At 46.4% G+C, this 12994-nt stretch overlaps 1 protein-coding gene across 1 annotated transcript in view; it reads right to left on the reverse strand.

Moving 5' to 3' along the window:
* Positions 1 to 12994, reverse strand: part of ZFYVE9 (zinc finger FYVE-type containing 9) — a 676896-nt gene that overhangs the window by 141175 nt on the left and 522727 nt on the right. The gene's annotated exons all lie outside the window — the stretch shown is intronic.

A 12994-nucleotide genomic window follows, 5' to 3' on the forward strand; every position in this document is an offset into this window, starting at 1 on the left:
CAAAAGTTTTGTGTAAAAATGAGAAATTACTTTAGTGGTTGAGCAAGTGTTATGTATATGGAGTAGTACCCGAGTGTAGTATTTCTTATGAATAAGTGTAGTTGTATGTGCAAACTTCAAATATAAATAAGTAGTAGCGCACAGGGGTGCATTTAAAATTGTAAAGGAAGAAAAAGGTCTTGGGTCATGGGGTCAAAAGTATTGTTGGAATGCAAACAAATGGATGCTAGGAACGTAGTAGGAAAACATATGTATGTAGATAGCTATAAGGCATGATGGGGATGTCAGGGCATAAGGGAATGGAGCAGGGTTGAGAGTTACAGCATTGGGATCTGTATCTGTTTTTTCATGGGCCAATAAATGGTACACTGTTCAAATTGTTGTGGTTGTAAAAGCATGTGGGGGGGAAGACACACAAGAAGAGTCTGTTCGGAAAAGAGCAAGGTGTGATGAGGCAAATTTGCAAGTAAGGGATATAAATACAGTTTATATGCAGTTATATGTGATGAATGTGTATTTTGAAACGTGAAGTGCATGTGTATAATAGTGTGTATGTCTTAAAGAAAGAAAAGCAAATAGAGGTCAATCAATCAATCAATCATAGGCATTTATACCGCGCACTACTCACCCGGAGGGTCTCAAGGCGCTAGGGGGGGGGGGGGTCCGCTACTGCTCGAACAGCCAGGTCTTGAGCTTCTTCCTGAAGGAGAGGTGGTCTTGGGTCAAGCGTAGGTCGGTCGGGAGGGAGTTCCAGGTCTTGGCGGCCAGGTGGGAGAAGGACCTTTCTCCTGTTGTCGCTCTTCGGATGCGGGGGACGGCGGCGAGGGCGTGACTGGTCGAGCGGAGATGGCGTTTGGGAGCGTAGAAGTTGAGGCGGCTGTTGAGGTAAGTCGGGCCTTGGTTGTGTAGGGCTTTGTGTGCGTGGGTGAGGAGCCGGAAGGTGATTCTTTTGTTGATCGGGAGCCAGTGCAGGTCTCTCAGGTGTCTGGAGATGTGGCTTCGTCTGGGGACGTCGAGGATGAGTCTCGCCGAGGCGTTCTGGATACGCTGGAGTCTCTTCTGGAGCTTGGCGGTGGTTCCGGCGTAGAGGGCGTTGCCGTAGTCCAGACGGCTGGTGACGAGGGCCTGGGTGACCGTCTTCCTGGTCTCGGTGGGGATCCACCGGAAGATCTTACGTAGCATGCGCAGAATGTTGAAACAGGACGAGGAGACGGCGTTGACTTGTCTGGTCATGGAGAGGGAGGAGTCCAGGATGAAGCCCAGGTTGCGTGCGTGGTCTGTCGGTTTGGGTGCGTTGCCCAGGGCGGGGGGCCACCAGGAGTCGTCCCATGCGGAGGGTGAGGAGCCCAGGATGAGGACTTCCGTCTTGTCTGTGTTCAGTTTCAGGCGGCTGGTCGTCATCCACTCGGCCACGTCTTTCATCCCTTCGTGTAGGTTGGCTCTGGCGGTGGCGGGGTCGTTGGTCAGGGAGAGGATCAGCTGGGTGTCATCGGCGTAGGAGATGATGTTCAGGTTGTGTTGGCGTGCGATGGCCGCAAGGGGGCTCATGTCGACATTGAAGAGGGTGGGGCTGAGCGAAGAGCCCTGAGGGACGCCTGTTACCCCCTTCTATGTCATCACTATGGAAAGCAGCTACTGTAACTATTCTGTCCCTAAAATCTCCTTTCTTGATTCCAGTATCATCTGGTGGAAGCTGCAATAGTTTATCCCAATAATTACTTCTGTGTACACTGTGAGTGAACATGGACCCTGTTGTTTTGGGAGTGTTGGAGGATAGGGCAGAGTCTACAGTGTTTCTTAAAACTATGAAGTGTAATAATTATGACTTTTATTTTGAGTAAAGAATTGCAATGGTGAAAAAGTGCCCTTTTAGAGGAGCTTTGTAAAGTGTTTGACAGTGAAGGAGCAGTGTGCTAAGAGTAACTGCCATCTGTGCTGATTCAGTGCTGTACATGAGTCTAAAACCGGGCTGTAAACAGTCCAGGAAACCAATAGACTATGTATTCTGTATGTTTTCTGTTCAAATATAGCCTTGTAATAATTTGCTCATCGGAGGAAGAAGGGAGATAGGGTGATAGATCAGATGCCGGGAGATTCACCTTCTTACTTTTAGGGATTACCTGAGCCGCCTTCCACTCGTGTGGAAGTTGGCCTTCCCTCAAAGATAGATTTAATATTGGGCAGATGGATGGGGAAGCTGAGCGGATAGCAGCGAGAAAATCTTGACTGGAACAATATCAAGCGGCGACACTGATTTAGGCGATTTCAGCATTCCTTCCACAGTGTCCACCTGAAGAAGAGTGACATTTTCTAAAAGATGGGCATTATCCTTATTCAGTGGCAGGAGGATGGTTCGTTCTCTCCAGATATCACTGGCGCCAGGAAATATATCATAAATCAAATTCATTTTTTCTTCAAAGTGGTTAGTCAAAGCGTTACATAATGCTTGAAAAGGGAGAGTAACGTCCGCGCCGGGGAGGGGTTAGTAAAAGGTTTAAGATCTTTGTAGAGTACTTTGGATGAGTTCCCTGCTCAACTAAGTTGAGATGCAATGTGGCCTTTCAGAGCTTTTTAGGTCGAGCTTAGAGTCCGTGTGCAAACGCTGCTCTGCGAAACTAGTTGTAGTGGAGTAGGTAATAGAAGGCCCGCCCACTCTCCACCCATATTTGCCACTGACTTGTGTCATTGTCCTTCCTTAATGCTTGCTTCTGATTCATAAATAGGCTCGTTAGTCCCTCCTTAGTACCGCCTTGTCTTAATTTGTAATCTACCACGGCGACTGGCCCTTTTACTTTGGTTGTTACACAGTAGCCATTATTTAATCTGTAAGCACTATCTCTAACTGCAGGCACAACGTGCTTACATTCAGTCCGTAGTGCCTTCTTTACAACCCCACCCTCCCTCCTGTTGTCCGTGTCTCTACTGAGCAGAATCACTAAAATAAGTAAGCCATGTCTGCTTTTTCAACGCGTTTTAAAAACAATCAAACCATAGCAAAATCGTTTCAGGTCTGAAAAAATTGCACACTGACCAAGAACTATCCTAAGTGACACTGGATACAGTTCACTGTTAAGGTCCATTGTATATCGAATATCACGCCATATAAAAACACATAAATAAATAATAAATACATCTCGAGGCTGCTTGTCACGATCGGAAGGCTTGCCCCACCCTGCTCCAGGCACTGGTGTTCTCTCTGTGCCATGCAGACTCAAGGGGATATGAGGCAGTAAGCACTTAGTATGTTTATGTTTCCCTTGGCCCGCCCATCAGAAGGCTTGCCCCACCCTGCTCCAGTAACTGGTGTTCTCTCTGTGCCATGCTGACTCAAGGGATTATGAGGCAGTAGATACTTGGTATGTTTATGTTTCCATTGGCCCGCTCATCAGAAGGCTTGCCCCACCCTGCACCAGGCACTGGTGTTCTCTCTGTGCCATGCTGACTCAAGGGATTATGAGGCAGTAGATACTTGGTATGTTTATGTTTCCATTGGCCCGACCATCAGAAGGCTTGCCCCACCCTGCTCCAGGCACTGGTGTTCTCTCTGTGCCATGCTGACTCAAGGGGATATGAGGCAGTAGGCACTTGGTATGTTTATGTTTCCATTGGCCCGTCCATCAGAAGGCTTGCCCCACCCTGCTCCAGGCACTGGTGTTCTCTCGGTTGCCATGTTGACTCGAGGGGATATGAGCAGTAGGCACTTGGTATGTTTATGTTTCTCTTGGCCCGCCCATCAGAAGGCTTGCCCCACCCTGCTCCAGGCACTGGTGTTCTCTCGGTTGCCATGTTGACTCGAGGGGATATGAGGCAGTAGGCACTTGGTATGTTTATGTTTCCATTGGCCCGTCCATCAGAAGGCTTGCCCCACCCTGCTCCAGGCACTGGTGTTCTCTCGGTTGCCATGTTGACTCGAGGGGATATGAGCAGTAGGCACTTGGTATGTTTATGTTTCCATTGGCCCGTCCATCAGAAGGCTTGCCCCACCCTGCTCCAGTAACTGGTGTTCTCTCTGTGCCATGCTGACTCAAGGGATTATGAGGCAGTAGATACTTGGTATGTTTATGTTTCCATTGGCCCGTCCATCAGAAGGCTTGCCCCACCCTGCTCCAGGCACTGGTGTTCTCTCGGTTGCCATGTTGACTCGAGGGGATATGAGGCAGTAGGCACTTGGTATGTTTATGTTTCCATTGGCCCGTCCATCAGAAGGCTTGCCCCACCCTGCTCCAGGCACTGGTGTTCTCTCGGTTGCCATGTTGACTCGAGGGGATATGAGGCAGTAGGCACTTGGTATGTTGTGTTTCGGAGTTGTGAAGAGGGGGAGGGGGTGCTCACTGGCCCAGCCAGGCTTCTCTCTGCCCGCTTCAGCAGAGATCAGCAGGGCGTATGGTGTACATACAGAGGTTTTATAGAGGTGACATTGTCTTATTTGTGTGTCCTGGGTCTCTTTCTCCCATAGCAACATGGCTTTCTGCCCACTTGTTGCAACTGTCCCTCTATAGTTAGAGTAAATATATAGTAAGTGCTGTTAGCCACTCTTCAGTTATGGTTACTTTGTATAATTATTGGTATTTGTATAACGCACAGGTGGTGATTAGTTTGGCTGTGCTGCACTTTTTATTTCTAACCACTAGTATTTGTAGTAGATGTTAATACTTACTACCATTCTTAGGTGGGTTTAGAGTTTATCGGTTTGTGTCCTTTATATAATTCATGTACTCTGAAGTCCTTATGTAATGTAACTGGTTCTATTGTAAAGCGCTCCGACACATTCGGGTAAAGTTTGCACTATAAAAAAAACGCATAAAGAAATTGAGAAGCATGCTGACAGTTTTTAAATTGTTCAATAACAGGGCTCCTCACCAGGCCATGAAGGTCAGCGTCTTCAAATCAACTTTGAAACTAAAACCTTTCGTCTAGCTGGAACTTGGGTCCTAGGTCCTGCGATTCAACACGAGTTAAAGGTGCTGTGCTTGCAACAGTGCTGGATTCTATTGTAAGCATTTGCTAAATATATTAAGTTTCACTTTAAAATGTGAACGTTCCAAAAAATCAATATTTCGTGTTGAAATGGTTACGTTACAGTTGGACAAAAAAGATGTAATAATTTATTAACTACAGTGTTTTCTGGAGCACTGCCATGTTTTCCAATAAGATTAAATGATGAAGTTTATCACCAACGTATGGCAATTTCTTACTGGCAACGCACGGGACAGATCAACCGATCAGATAATATGGAAATGAGCCGTCAGGTAAAAGTTTAATTCCCTACATGCAAGTGACAAAATTCGAGCCAAATACATCTCTTGTACCAGAAGTCATCCTTTAATCTGAGATAAAGAGATAGTCTTTCAAACAAGCATTTGCAATGGAATAGGTCTCACATTTGCGAGAGTTTGAGCTATTGCCATTGTAAAAGACAATGCTTTTTAGGTTTCGACTGCAAAAAGCTGCGCAAGCAGCTTTTGCGCAGGAGAAATCTTATGAGAACTGTAGTGTGGCTTTGGGTCGGCCCTCGTCATTCATTGGCTGGCTCCATAAATGGAGCCTAGCCATTGGACGAGGGGCCTGTCCATCAATGCCGGACCAGACACGGGGGCGTTCCCGAGATTCTTTTCCTTTTGCCGACGTCACGCGACGCCGGGAACGCCCCCGTGTCTGGTCCGGCCGGGCCGTGTTTGCTGTTCCCTCCTCCCTCCCGACGTCCGTGTCCTTTCCCGCCCCCCTCGTCCTCTCCCGCCCCCTCGTCCTCTCCCGCCCGCCCCCCTCGTCCTCTCCCGCCCCCCCCGTGTCCTCACAAACAAATATTGGTATCCCGTCCCGCCCGCGGGTTTCTTCAGCCGGCCGGCCAATCCCAGCGCGGCCGGCCGGAAGTGCCCGCCCCCCCCGCCGCCCAGCGCGAGAAGAGGAGCCACGGCGAGCGCTGGAAGTCTGCGCTGCTCCCGGCCGGGTGACAGCAGACTGGGAGCCCAGAGAGGAACTCCCGCAGCACCCGGGTGAAGCGAGGCGGGACTGGCCTGCAGCGCTGCCACCCCGGCCGCCTCACTTGGAAGGAGGAAGAAGCGGGCGAGGGTGGGGGGCTAACCGGACAGGAGCGGAGGGCCGGCCAGCCGAGGAAGTCCAGGTGAGTGGTTCCTTTCCTGTCCCCCCTCCGCTACTGACGCTATAATTTCCTGATTTTGAACTGAGAGGGAAAGCAGGCAGCCTGCCACCCCGCGGGCTGCGGGGGCTGCCCCGCCTCGCAGGGCCTTGTGATCGATGTCGCTTTCATAACTTCCTCTGTATTAAAGTGAGGGTTCACCGGCAGGGCAGCGTCATCCATCACCCGCCTGAATGGAGTTTTGATTTGCCGAGAGCGCGCTCTGCGTTGCCCCCCCTTCCCCTTCTGCCGATATTTTAATAATAGCGGGGCTTGGAAGAGAAAAAGCGCATGTTTAGCATCTAGAAGAATCAATCATCATGACTCTTACCCTCGTGAGTCAGGCGAGTGACTAACCGCTTTCTTCAGTCCGAAATGGTCTTGGCGATTGAACCGCTTTGTGAGAGGCTGAAGTGTCGAAGCATGTATATTAAGCCCAAACATATCCGTATGGATTTGTGGACATTACAACCCTCGTATGCCTATGGCTGACAGCCAGCACATGATAAAGCAGAAAAGGTTAAATTCAGTTTCATGATTTATCTTTATTGAGTGATTGGACATCAGTTGTAGTAGTCCGCCTAAGATATTGTTTAATTGCACTTATGAGTCATGCACCGTTCATGATATGCTTTATAGGTACTTTATTTTCCCCACATCGCCAAGGACTCGACCATCCCTCAGCACTGACACCGCAAGCTTTAATAACCACAGAGCTAAGGTTGAAAACAGTAGTGTCCGTCTGTCTGTGTGCCTGTAGTGTCCGTCTGTCTGTGTGCCTGTAGTGTCCGTCTGTCTGTGTGCCTGTAGTGTCCGTCTGTCTGTGTGCCTGTAGTGTCCGTCTGTCTGTGTGCCTGTAGTGTCCGTCTGTCTGTGTGCCTGTAGTGTCCGTCTGTCTGTGTGCCTGTAGTGTCCCGCTGTCTGTGCGCCTGCAGTGTCCATCTGTCTGATTGCAATGTCCGTCTATCTGTGTGCCTGCGGTGATCGGCTGTCTGCCTGCCTGCAGTGTCCGTGGTCCGTCTGTCTGTGTGTGTGCCTGCAGTGTCCGTCTGTCTGTGTGCGTGCAATGTCAGCCTGTCTGTGTGTCTGCAGTGTCCGAGGTCCGTCTGTCTGTCTGTGTGCCTCCAGTGTCCGTCTATCTGTGTGCCTGCAGTCTCTGTCTGTCTGTGTGCCTGCAGTGTCTAAGGTCCGTCTTTCTGTGTGCGTGCTGCAATGTCAGCCTGTCTGTTCGTTCCCCCAGCAAAAAAAAGTGAGCAACCACTGTCAAGGAAACCACAGTGTCATGGAGCAGCCCCTCTCCTATCTGTTCCTTCCTTCAACAAATCTCGCACAGGGTGAAACGCCGAAGATGCACCACTCCGTGCCAGCAGGAATAAGAGGACTTTGCAAACAGCAAAAAAAAAAATGGAGCACATTAAAACTTGGCTGCGCAGCCATGTAAGAGGCAGGGCATGTCTGCGCTTGTGCAAAGTAGTATATTATAACCAGCCACGTAAGAGGGCCGATCTGCGCTTGCGCAGAGTCCCCATCTCCAGACCTCACACGCGTCACCCAGCATCACAGGCACTGGTCACGCTCGAACCCGCGCCATCTTAAACCTTTGCACCTAGGATCTCCGTGCAAATCAGAGCGCTCCACAGCCCGGGGATGAAGTGCTGTGTAAATGTCACAGTGCAGTACATGGTATAGGCCAATTCTACTACAGTACCTGCTTCAGTGCACACTTGCACTGAGAACAACTGCTGTGCTGTGACAGCTGTGTGGGCGGATGGCTGTGAGAGCTGTGTGGGCTGTGAGAGCTGTGTGGGCTGTGAGAGCTGTGTGGGCTGTGAGGGCTGTGAGGGCTGTGAGAGCTGTGTGGGCTGTGAGAGCTGTGTGGGCTGTGAGAGCTGTGAGAGCTGTGTGGGCTGTGAGAGCTGTGTGGGCTGTGAGAGCTGTGTGGGCTGTGAGAGCTGTGTGGGCTGTGTGGGCTGTGTGGGCTGTGTGGGCTGTGTGGGCTGTGTGGGCTGTGTGGGCTGTGTGGGCTGTGTGGGCTGTGTGGGCTGTCAGGGCTGTGAGGGCTGTCAGGGCTGTGAGGGCTGTGAGCTGTGTTGGGCTGAGAGCTGTGTTGGGCTGAGAGCTGTGAGGGCTGTGAGGGCTGAGAGGGCTGTGTGGGCTGTGTGGGCTGTGTGGGCTGTGTGGGCTGTGAGGGCTGAGAGAGCTGAGAGCTGTGTGGGCTGAGAGAGCTGAGAGCTGTGTTGGGCTGAGAGCTGTGTGGGCTGTGTTGGGCTGAGAGCTGTGTGGGCTGTGTTGGGCTGAGAGCTGTGTGGGCTGTGTTGGGCTGAGAGCTGTGTGGGCTGTGTCGGCTGTGGGCTGTGTGGGCTGAGAGAGCTGTGTGGGCTGTGAGAGCTGTTGGCAATATAAATAACAATGCCATTTATTTATAAGTAAAAAAAAAAGAAATGTCATGAGCAATGCCAATAACTCTAACTTTTCCAAAGGCGAAACCATTGCATTGTAAATGCTTGTTATTTATGTGTTGGTTCTGAAAACTAGTTGTATGGCCGGACCATTCCCTGACTGATTTTTAGATAACTGGCACTCGTGTGGACATTGCCTCCAACAAGACCACTCACAGTCTTAGGAGACACTGGCACAGAATTACTCCAGACTCTTTCAAGAACGAGTTCACGGCTCTTATGATACGGGATTCAGGTGATATTAACTTACGTTTAGACAACTAGTATGATGCTCTAAAATCAGCTACTGATATCATCGCTCCTTTAAAACAATACAAAGATTCTCAGAGGCGGCTTGCGACCTGGTACTCGCCTGAATTGCGCAAGGAGAAGTCAATTTACAAACAACTGGAGAGACAATGGCGTCTAACAACCTGAACGAGAAGGAAACCTACTAAATTTCTTTAGCAGTTTATCACAAGAAAATAAACAAGCATTTGCAATGCAATAGGTCTAGCATTTGCGAGAGTTTAAGCTATTGGCATTGCGAATGGACTGCTCTTTATTTACCTGTTTTGAAAACCAATAAAAATTGAGAAATTAAAAGATGCGTTAAAGATTGAAACATTATTGTTGGGGGGGGGGCAGGAAGTTTGGAAAAGAGGAGACTTGATTTCCCCTCTCTTTTTGTGTGTTTTGTGTAGATGATTTGAAATGTAAAGGTCATTTTTCAGAGTATGGTTTAGAAATAAAGGAAAAGAATGAATGTAAGAAAATGGTGCATGTGATATTACGAATATAAGTTGGTAGAATATGCTGCATAAAAGCATGTGAGAATCATAAACGTGGCGTTAAGGTTCGGAGGGAGGAGGGGTGAACAAAAGTAGTATACGGGTATAAAAGTGCAGTGCATTACAATTTCAGAATGTTGGAAGATTAGGCATGAAGAAAGAGTAAAAGTTTGTCTATTGAAACTAAGTTGTAGCCTAAACTGCATGTTTCTTTTTTATCCTGGTCTCATTTTACCCAAATGAAGGGGCATGCAGAAGCATGGAAACATGGCCATGATGCGCATACAAATAAAAGAGTATTTAGAAGGCTAAAGGTTGCAATGAAAAGGTGAAGAATCTATAGTACCTTTGCACTGTCCATGTGTAATAACTGGGTTGTAGTTATAAATCTGTTGAAAGGCGCTGGATGTAACGGTATATAATGTATCCTGGACAGAAGTGCAGCTGGAAGTGGGAAGCTGTATGAAAGTGCAAAATGCATGTCTGAGCATTTCACAGGGCGAAAGTGTTCAAAGAACAAATCCGCAAACGTTATACTGACAATAAATGTGCAGGCAGAAGCAAGCATGAATAAGTTTAGAAAGGCTGCAGTTTAAATAATTGGACGGTTTAGATGATTAAAACAATTATGTAAAGGACACAAACCAGTAAATGGAGGCGGAAGCTGCTAAATATGTTATACATGCAAAACACATGTAATGTTATGCAGTGCTTTAGGAAAGTCCATTTTAATTAAATAAAGGTGCACGAAGGCGTATATAAAAACAGACATAGTAGGCATTGGAACAAAGTAGCATTTCTTAAGCTAAAGGTCGCTATGTAAGCAAATAAAAATTATACGCTAGTGGTGGTATTACAAACTATAGCAGTGGTTTTTAATCTTTTGACTTTTGTGGAACCCCACTACATCATTGCTGGAATCCGGGGAACCCCAGCGGATTATTATTGAAATCAGGGGACCCCCACTGAGTGATTATTTTAAACCTGAGACCTTGGCCCAAGCAAATTTGATGATTTGAATTTCAAACAGTACACAACTATACGGAAACAAGCATTCATCAAACACATACAAAATCAGATGAAATATTTAATTTACAAATAAATATAAGAAAACAATAATGGCATGTTGGAGCTTTCCTAAGTTTAATGTAGGCCTTCCATTGTCCATGCTATATTGTATTTGATGCACTTGCACTGCTCCCACGAATTGATCTAAGGGTACCAACTTAATTTTTTAGTCTCCAATTTTAAACTCCTTCATAATTTCAGATCACCAATTCTTTTTTTTTTTTTTTTACAATTTCCTGTTTATTCATATGTACCTTATTAATCTGTTAATGTCATTTAATTTTCTAAACATACACAGACCCCCTGAGTAGGAGTCACGGACCCTCAGGGTGATTTCAGAAAAAGTTAAGACATGGAAAGCAGCGAGACTGCAGCTGGAAGTGTCAAGTAATATTAACAAAAGACAAAACTGCACAGGAGTGCAGCTAAAAACACAAGGCAGTCAAAATGACAAGTGCAATTATCAAATAATAAAATAAAATATTCAGGGAAAAGCTCCTAACACAGAGAAGTGTTAAACGGCGTGTAAAGGCCTCATTAACTATGCCACCAAGAACCCCTCCTGTGGAAAACAGCCACATTTGATACCCACCAATCTACAAGTGTTTATATAGTAATACTAGAATTCGCCAGAGAAATTAGAGAGAACAAGGTTTCCCTTACTTAGTAGTAGAGGATTCCAGTATGCTTACATCAATCTTCTGGCTCTCTCTTGTCCTTTGAAACCTTTGCCCTCTGCGATCATCTTTCCATTTGTCACAATATGCTGATTGCACCATCATTTTTCAGCTTTTCTCTCTCCCTTGTTTTATTAACTTTTTATGTCTCTTTACCTTGAACTCTCTTTCTCCCCGTAGCCCTAATTGCCCATCCTTTTTCAGTTGCAGTTTTCACCTTCTCCTCCTCTCGCTTTCCTTTCCACTCTGACTCTCGTCCCTTTTCACTCTATGTTCCGCTTTCTCTCACATTCTCCCTCTGTCTCTCTTAGGTCTCTTGATTTCTCTCTAATATTATTTATTCTTGTCTACCTCAATTCATCTCCCAGTGGCTTGGACCATTTTTCCATATTGCCTGCTTAATAACACTTTGTTTGCCTTACTCTGTCCTGCTCCGCTGTGTCCAGTCTCGCTCCTTTTTAGATCTCCTCTTTGACTCCATTTGTCTCCCCTCTATCTTTGCTTAGCTATATCCTAGTATAGTTTCTGTTAATCTGTATCTGTAATTTCTCTCCCCATCACTTTACCTTGTGCTTTTTCTCTTTCCTTCAATTTATTTGTCCGATTCTCTCAATGTTCACCTCTCAAATTCTTTTCGTCCAGTTTAACATTCTATTGGACTATATCTTTTAAAAAAAAAAATTTCTCATGTCATCTGTCTCACTCTGACACACATACCAGTCTTCAACAGTCAATTCACTGTTACTATATGTCACTCTACCATCTCTCCAAGTCTCCCTCAGTTTCCTTCTTTGCATCACTATCTACAGCTCACTCTTTATGTGCTGATCTTTCTTTGTTCAGATCTCTCCATCTGCCTTCTGCATTTGCCTGTCTCTCTTGTCTCCTGCATATCTCTCTCCTTTGCTTTCTTCATCTCTGCCAACTTTCCGCTTCGTATCCGTCTCTCCAAACATACATTTCTGGCTCTGTCCCTAATTATTCGATGAAATTCTCTATTCTTCGTCCCTCATTAACATACACTCCATTTCCAAATCTACTTCTCCTTCCATCTTTCTAGGTTTCTCCATCTTGGTCTCTCTGCACCTCTGAGAATCCCCCTAGCTTCCTTGCTCCTTCTCTACCCCTTCAGAATCTATCAGACAGTCTCCTGTATCTTCCCTATATCTCCACCCATCTCACCTACTCAGTCTACTAGATTACTCTCCCAGCCTCAACACAGAGTTTCCAATAAGGTCCTTTTGCTCACTCACAACCTAAGAGGTGCCTCAACAGTTCTGCCTTGCATCTTCGGGTTAATCTCCTGTAGATTCTTTCCCTTCATCTACATGCCCCCACTCCCTCCTTATCCTTTAAAGTCCCAATCAATGTTTATATTTCTTTTACTTTTTTCTCAATTTCCCCATCGCTCTCTTGTGTGTATCTACTTGCATTTACCATTCTCTTACCACCAACCTGGCTCTTTTTGTTCTTATCTTGATAAACAATGGCAAAAACTGTTAACAGAGAATGGAATCGGGCACATGCAAATAGTACATAATAGGACAGGTCTAAACCTGTTTAAACCAATCCATACGGAATGTCAAGTGATGTGGGGAAAATACTAGTAACAACTGCCTCAAGGTAGCATCCAGGACACGTGGATTTGATCATTAAAGAAAAAGATCAATCAGCCAAAGGTTTCTCGAAAGGAAACACAGTATCCTCAAATTTCGTGTTCTCAGGTCAAGCAATTTTTAATTTAAAGCCAGAGTTGTTGAGGTTGAAAATTCTTTCTAAGCTTGGCCTAGACTACCTTAATTTGTTCTCTTTTGAAAACCAAGATGAAAAGTTGTATTGTGCCTTTCATTCAGTTTTCATTACATATGAAATTCCCCCAAAACA

Source organism: Lissotriton helveticus, chromosome 1_2, assembly GCF_964261635.1.
Source record: "Lissotriton helveticus chromosome 1_2, aLisHel1.1, whole genome shotgun sequence".
In the NCBI taxonomy this organism is placed as follows: Eukaryota; Metazoa; Chordata; class Amphibia; order Caudata; family Salamandridae; genus Lissotriton; species Lissotriton helveticus.